Genomic DNA, 6420 nt, shown 5'->3' on the forward strand with positions numbered 1-6420 from the left:
GCTGGAAACGAGTACCCTTAGCAAACTAATGCAGGAACAGAAAACCAAATACTACATGTCCTCACTTATAAGTGGCAGTTAAATGATGAAAACACATGGACACAGAGATGGGAGCAACACGCACTGGGGTCTATTGGAGTATGGAGGGTGGAAGAAGAGAGAGAATGAGGAAAAATAATGAATGGGTACCAGGCTTAATACTTGGGTGACAAAATAATCTGTACAACAAACCCTCACGACACAAGTTTACCTATATAACAAATCTGCATGTGTATCCCTAAACTTGAAATAAAAATTAAATAAAAATATAAGTCCTGCCTTCTTCAGGTCTTAAAAAACACTACTGCTTCATCACTGCCCCTAAAACAGTATTCTCTCAAGCAGAGCACATGAGGGAAAATTGACTGGACATGAAAAAATATTTAATGTATTATTCATGTTTATTTGTAAATGTCCTTTTCTGACAGTTTTTATACATGTTGTATCATGCATAAAATATTCTTTAACCTCGGTAATACTGTTGTTTTTATTAAAATGGATCAAGTAGTACATGCATCAAACCAAAATATATGTGATTAAAAATTATTAATTGGTAAATTTATGTCTTCTTTCCAACTTTTATTTTAAGTCAGTGTTACATGTGCAAGATGTGTAGGTATGTTTCATAGGTAAACGTCTGATGTGGTAGTTTGCTGCACAGATCATCTGATCACCTAGGTATTAAGCCCACTATCCATTAGCTCTTCTTTCTGATGCTCTCCCTTCTCCCACCCCTCACTCTCCAGCAGGCCCTAGTGTGGGTTTTCCCCTCCCATGTGTCCATATGTTCTTATTGTTCAACTCCTACTTACAAATGAGAACATGCAGTATTTCATTTTCTGTTCCTGTGATACTTGGCTGAAGATAACGGCATCCAGCTACATCCACATTCCTGCAAAGGATATTATCTTGTTCCTTTTTATGGCTGTGTAGTATTCCATGGTGTATATGTACCACATTTTCTTTATCCAGTCTATGATTGAGGGGCATTTAGGATGATTCCATGTCTTTGCTATTGTGAGTAGTGCTGCAATGAATATACACGTGCATGTATCTTTATAATAGAATGGTTTACATTCTTTTGGGCATATACTCAGTAATGGAATTACTAAGTCAAATGATATTTCTGCATCTAGGTCTTTGAAGAATCCTCACACTGACTTCCATAATGGCTGAACTAATTTACACTCCCACCAACACTGTAAAAGCATTCCTTTTTCTCCACAACCTCGCCAGCATCTGTTGTTTTTTGACTTCTTAATAATAGTCATTTTTATGGGTGCGAGATGATGTCTCATGGTGGTTTTGATTTGCATTTCTCTAATGATCGGTGATGTTGAGCTTTGTTTCATATGTTTGCTGGCTGCATAAATGTCTGCTTTTGAGAAGTGTCTGTTCATGTCCTTTCCCTGCTGTTTGATGGGGTTATTTTTTTCTTGTAAATTTGTTTAAGTTCCCTTTAGATGCTGGATATTAGACTTTAGTCTGTTAAATATATTGCAAAAATTTTCTATTATTCTATAGGTGGTCTATTCACTCTGATGATAGTTTTCTTTTTGCTGCGCAGAAGCTCTTTAAGTAGATCCCATTTGTTCATATTTGCTTTTGTTGCAATTACTCTTGACTTCTTCATCACAAAATCATTGCCCATGCTTATATCCTGAATGGTATTGCATATATTTTCTTCTAGGGTTTTTATAGTTTTGGGTTTTGAGTTTATGTCTTTAATCCATCTTGAGTTGATTTTGTATATGGTGTAAGGAAGGGATGCCATTTCAATTTTCTGCATATGACTAGCCAGTACTCCCAGCACCATTTATTAAATAGGGAATCCTTCCCCATTGCTCATTTTGTTCAGGTTTGTTGAATATCTGATGGTTACAGGTGTGTAGCCTTATTTCTAGGTTCTCCTTTCTGTTCCATTGCTCTATGTGTCTGTTATTGTACCAGTACCATATTCTTTTGATTACTGTAGCTTTGTAGTATAATCTTTTTGCTTAAGATTGTATTGGCTATTTGGGATCTTTTTTGTTTCCATATGAATTTTAAAAATAGTTTTTTTTCTTATTATGTGAAGAATGACAATGTTACTTTAATGATAAAAGCATTTATCTATAAATTTCACAATATTGATTCCTCCTATGCATGAGCATGGAAGTTTTTTCAATGGTTTGTGTCATCTCTGATTTCCTTGAGAAGTAGTTTATAGTTCTCCTTGAAGAGGTCCTTCACTTCCCTTGTTAGCTGTATCCATAGGCATTTCATTCTTTCTGTGGCAATTGTGAATCAGAGTTCATTCATAATTTGACTTTTGGCTTACCTGTTGTTTGTGTATAGAAATTCTAGTGATTTTTTTCACATTGATTTTGTACCCAGAGACTTTGCTGAAGTTGCTTATCAGCTTAAGAAGCTTTCTGGCTGAGACAATAAGGTTTTCTAGATATGGAATCATGTCATCTGCAAAAAAAGATAGTTTGACTTCCTCTTTTCCTATTTGAATACCTTTATTTCTTTCTCTTGCCTGATTGCCCTGGACAGAACTTCCAATACTATGTTGAATGGAAGTTGTGTCTTGTTCCAGGTTTCAAGTTAAATGCTTCCCGCTTTTGCCCATTCAGTATGATACTGGCTGTGAGTTTACTACATATGAGATGCGCTTCTTCAATACCTAGTTTTTTGAGAGTTTTAAACATGAAAGGATGTTGAATTCTATCAAAACTCTTTTCTGCATCTATTGAGATATTCTTGTGGTTTTTGCCTTTAGTTCTGCTTATATGATGATTGCATTTATTGATTGGCATATGTTGAATCAACCTTGAATCCTGGAGATAAAGCCAATATGATCATCATGGATAAGCTTTTTGATGTGCTGTTAAATTTGGTTTGCCATTATTTTATTGAGGACTTTTGTATTGATATTCATCAAGGATATGGACCTGAAGTTTTTGTTGTTGTTGTTGTGTCTCTGCCAGGTTGTGTTATCAGGATGATACTGGCCTCATATAATGAATTAGGGAGGAGTCCCTCCTCTTCAATTGTTTGTAATAGTTTCAGTAGAAATGATACTAGATCTTCTTTGTACCTCTGGTAGAATTCAGCTGTGAATCTGTCTGGACCTGGGCTTTTTTGGGTTGGTAGGCTATTTATTACTGCCTCGATTTCAGAACACATTATTGGTCTATTCGGGGATTCCATTTCTTCCAGGTTCAGTTTTAGGAGGCTGTATTTGTACAGGAAATTGTCCATTTCTTCTAGATTTTCTAAATTATGTGCATAGAGTTGTTTATAGTATTCTCTGATGGTTGCTTGAATTTCTGTTGTGTCAGTGGTAATATCCCTCTTATTATTTCTTACTTTGTTTATTTGATTATTCTCTTTTCTTATGAGTCTACTGTACTAATTTTCTAAAAAAGAAAAAAACAGCTCCTGGATTTGTTGATTTTTTTTTTGAAGGGATTTTCATGTCTATCTCCTTCACTTCAGCTCTGATCTTAATTTTTTTCATCTCTGTTAGCTTCGCGGTTTGTTTGCTCTCGGTTCTCTAGTTTTTTTAGTTGCGATGTTAGGTTGCCAATTTGAGATATTTCTAGCTTTTTCATGTGGGCATTTAGTGCTATAAATTTCCCTTTTAACCCTGCTTTAGCTGTGTTTCAGAGATTCTGGTGTGTTGTCTCTTAGTTCTCATTATTTTTCCAGAAGTTCTTAATTTCTGCCTTCATTTCATTATTTGCTCAAGAGTCATTTATGAGCAGGTTGTTCAATTCCCACGTAGTTGTGTGGGATTGCGTGAATTTCTTAACATTTAGTTCTAATTTGTGCTATTGTTTGAGAGACTTTGTTATGATTTCAGTTCCTTTGCATTAGTTGAGGATTGTTTTACTTCAGATTATGTCATCAATTTTAGAGTAAATGTCCTGTGGTGATAAGAAGAATGTATATTCTGTTGTTTTGGGGTGGAGAGTTCTGTAGATATCTATCAGGAGGAATGGGTTCCGGGACCTGCTTAAATAAGCAGTCTGGCTGTTTTTTGGCAGAAGAGGTATGCTGCATTGTGGGTAACCTTACTAATCTGGACCATTAGTTTTCTTAAAATCTGGTGGGCTGGCCAGGCGCGGTGGCTCATGCCTGTAATCCCAGCACTTTGGGAGGCGGAGGCGAGCAGATCATGAGGTCAGGAGATCGAGATCATTCTGGCTAACATGGTGAAACTCCGTCTCTACTAAAAATAGAAAAAAATTAGGCGGGCATGGCGGCGTGCGCCTGTAGTCGCAGCTGCTGGGGAGGCTGAGACAGCAGAATGGTGTGGCATGAACCCGGGAGGTGGAGCTTGCAGTGAGCCCAGATAGCGCCACTGCACTCCAACCTAGGTGATAGAGTAAGACTCCGTCTCAAAAATAAAATAAAATAAAATAACAAAACAAAACAAATAAAATAAAATAAAAAGCTGGTGGGCTGGAATAGCTTAGTCGACCAAACTGCAGAGGTGGCGGCCACCCTTCTCCCTAGGAGCTCTGTCCCAGGAAGAGATCTGAGCTTTATCCATAGAACCCTGGCTGGAGTGGCTGAAGCCCACACAGGGAGGTCCCACCTATTGAGGAAGACTGGATTGGGGTCCTGCTTAAAGAAGCACTCTGGCCACTATCTGAAAAGGCCACTAAACTGGGCCGTGAGGGGCCCCTCTTTGTCTGTACCATCCGCACTCTCCACAGCTGGCAAACTAGAATGGCTGAGTCTCCAGAACCTCAGAGATGGCGACTGCCCCTCCCACTGGAAATTTGGTTCTGTCTCTAATGGACTTCAGCCCTCTGCTGGTGGCTGGTTGGGATTCCAAGCTAGTGGGTCTTAACTCATGAAGTACTATGGAAGTGAGGCTTACAGAACAATGCTGCTTGGCTCCCTGTATTCATTCCCCTTCCTAAGGTTATGTATGGATGTATTTTCCACCTTGGCAGGGATCCTGGGGCCAGAGCATGCAAAGCTTCTGGGTCTCTGTGTGCTCCTGAGCAGCTACATTGCCAAGAGTTCACACAGCTCTGTGTATCAGACCCAAGAGATAGTGGTGTGGCATCTCGAGGGGATCTCCTGGTCCACATGTTGCAAAGATTTGCGGGAGAAGCATGGCTTCCTGGGTAGGTCATACAATTACTCACCACCTCCCCTGGCTGGAGGTGGGGGTTCCTTTGGCTCCACGCTGCTCCCAGGTGAGCTGTCACCCCCACCCCTGCTTGTCCTTGCTCTCCCTGAGTCCGAGTTGCTTGCCTATTCAGTCCCAGTGCAAGAACCTGGATATGTCTGTTGAAGGTGTTGAATTCACTTGCCCCTTTTCATTCCACTCCATAAATACCACGGACCACAGCTGCTTCTAATAGGTTATCTTCTCTGTCTTCTTTAGCATTTCTTGCAGTGCTGGTTTGGTGGTGGGAAATTTTCTCAACATGTGTTTGTCTTAAAGAGACTTTATTTCTCTTTCGTTTATGAAGCTTAGTTTCACTGAATACAAAATTTTGGGCTAACAATTATTTTCTTTAAGGAGGCTACGGATAAGACCCCAATCCCTTCTGGCTTGCAATGTTTCTGCTGAGAAAACTGCTTAGTCTGGTAAATTTTCCTTTGTAGGTTACGTAATGCTTTTGCCTGACAACTCTTAAGATTCTTTTCTTCCTATTGACTTTAAGTAGCCTGATGACTACGTGACTTGATGGTGATTTTTTTTGCAATAAATTTCCCAAGAGTTATTGGAGCTTCTTATTTTTGGATGTCTACATATCTAGCAAGACCAGAGAAGTTTTCCCCAATTACTTCCTCAAATATATTTTTTAAAAAACTTTTAGACTTCTCTTCTCTTTCAGAAACACCAAATTATTCTTAAGTTTGGCCATTTTACATAGTCCCATATTTCTTAAAGACTTTGTTTATTTCTTAATTCTTTTTACTTTGTCATTGTCCAATTGAGTGAATTTGAAAGCCTTGTCTTTGAGCACTGAAATTCTTTCTTCTACTTGTTCTAGTCTATGGTTAAAAAATTCCACTGAATTTTGTATTTTCCAAAGTGTGTCTTTCTTTTTCAGGAGTTCTGATTTGTTTAAATAATATCGATTTCTCTGGAAAGTGTTTCATTCATAGGCTGGATTTTAAAAAAACTTCCTTAAGTTGGTTTGAACCTTTCTCTGATATCTCCTTGAGTATCTTAATAATCAACCTTATGAATTTTTTGTCTGGCATTTCAGAGATTTCTTCATGGTTGGATCCATTGCTGGGGAGATGCTGTGATTTGGGGGGTGGGTGTTGAAAAACTCTGTTTTATCATATTACCAGAATTGCTTTTCTGTTTTCTTCTTATTTGGGTAGACTATTTTTTTAAATTGTTCTAGAATTTATTTT

Source organism: Macaca mulatta, chromosome X, assembly GCF_049350105.2.
Source record: "Macaca mulatta isolate MMU2019108-1 chromosome X, T2T-MMU8v2.0, whole genome shotgun sequence".
Taxonomy (NCBI): domain Eukaryota; kingdom Metazoa; phylum Chordata; class Mammalia; order Primates; family Cercopithecidae; genus Macaca; species Macaca mulatta.